The 2,066-nt window shown below is 45.1% G+C and overlaps 1 pseudogene; it reads right to left on the reverse strand.

The window, feature by feature from the left end:
- Positions 1 to 1,827, reverse strand: LOC120395383 (annotated as a pseudogene).
- Positions 1,828 to 2,066: the final 239 nt, after the last annotated feature.

Here is a 2,066-nt window from a genome sequence, read left to right on the forward strand (position 1 = left end):
TCACTTGACAAACGCCCTGATTATCCTTGCACGAAGGTGTTTGCTTTTCACGCTGTACACAATTGGGTTCATCAGGGGTGGAACCAGCAGGTAGATGTAGCCCAAGAGAATCTGAAGCAAGGGAGAAGAGCCCTTCCCGAATCTGTGTATCACAGACAGGCCGATCATTGGTGTGTAGAAGAGCAGGACAGCACAGAGGTGGGAGACACAGGTGTTCAGGGCCCTGAGGCACTCTGCAGTGGATGCGACACTCAGCACTGTTTTGAGGATCATCACATAAGAGAAGAATATGACCAGTGAGTCCAACCCCACTGTTAAGAGTGTAGTAAACAAGCCATAGATGCTGTTGATTGAGATATCCGAACAAGCCATCTTCATGACGTCCTGGTGCACACAGTAGGAATGGGACAGGACATTGGCTCGACAGTATCTGAACCGTTTCAGGAGAAGAGGGAGTGGGAATATTATGGCCACCCCTCTTAGCACAAACACCAGTCCCATCTTGGCTATTCTCGGCAGGGTTAAGATGGAAGCATATCTCAGCGGGTCACGGATTGCAACAAAACGGTCAAAGGCCATCAACAAGAGCATGGAGGATTCAATGCATTGAAGTGAGTGGATGAAGAACAGCTGGGCTAAACAGGCATCAAGGCTGATCTCCCTAGAATTAAACCAGAATATGCCCAGTGTTGTCGGTATTGTGACTATCGATATGCCAAGGTCTGTGATGGCCAACATGGAAAGGAAAATGTACATGGGCTCATGGAGGCTTGGATCTGTTTTTATAACGAACAAAATAACTGAATTTCCTACTATTGAAATAAGATACATTAAGCAGAAGGGGACAGAGATCCAGGGATGGATGTCTTCCTGCCCAGGTATCCCGGTGAGAAGGAACACTGCAGAGTTGAATTTGGTGTCATTGACAGCTGACATAATGTACTGGGCAGGTCTGAGGAGTTTTGAACTTTATTTTCTGAAACATAAAAGAACAGGAGACTCAATGATATTTAGCAAGACACCTTGCTGTTCTCAGTGCAAGTCTAGAGACTCCCAGGATATCAAGGAATATCAGCAAAAACATAGTCTTGGATTTATACCACAAATTGTAAGATAGGCTCTGCCACTCTGGATTGGACCTGTAGTCCATCTAGCTCAGTATCCAGTGGCCAGTTCCAGAAGCTTCAGAAGAAGGTGGAAGAAGCCCTGCAATAGGCAGGTATGAGATATCTGCTCCCAGGGAATGCTTCCCCCTTACACCTATTAATCAGACACATTTTGTGATGGTAATCAGGAAGGTTTAGAGCCCTTCCAAGAGATTTGAAAACTACCGGACAACTGTAATTGAATTTTATGGTTACCCAAACTAATATCCAGTCCTAAGCTCTTGGCCCCATTGATATCTTCTGGTTGGCAGTGCCGCAGCACATTTGAACACTGTGCGATTTTACAGCTGTGACTTTACCAAAGACACCTTTTCTGGCTCTCCACTTCTGAGTGTTGCACATTGTATTATGACATGTATAAGTACATGGAAAGTGCTTGGAGAAAATGGTCATTGTATTTATCTGTTCTGCCACTACCTCTTTCCAGCGCATGGAATAAATTCTTAGGGATAGGTTCTTAATTCAATAACATTGACTTCAACTGCATCACTCCAGATTTACATGGTATATTCGATCAGAACCTGGATATATTAACTTTCCCTTAACAAGTGCTGACCCTGATACATTCTGATCCCCAATAATCCCACCAAGAGGAGATGAAGTGCCTGGCCAATGTTGACTGAATCCAGAGATTTCGATCATCCTACAGGCTTCTCTTCATCCGCACAGGACCCGCATCTTATCCCCAGGCAAGGGTCTGTAGCTACATGGCAAGTTACAAGCTAACACAGACAGTTAATTCAGCGGGTCGAGTGAGGGTTTGGCATCACAAATGGGTGAATGGGCTTAAATGGGTGTAAATTATGTACAACCACTATTACACTACCCTTCCCCGCACCTCAGCTCTACTCTGCTGCAAGAGAAACCAGTGGTTCGGTTCTCGCATGACTTTTATGAAGG

This window comes from Mauremys reevesii, linkage group 1 (assembly GCF_016161935.1).
Source record: "Mauremys reevesii isolate NIE-2019 linkage group 1, ASM1616193v1, whole genome shotgun sequence".
NCBI classification, from domain to species: domain Eukaryota; kingdom Metazoa; phylum Chordata; order Testudines; family Geoemydidae; genus Mauremys; species Mauremys reevesii.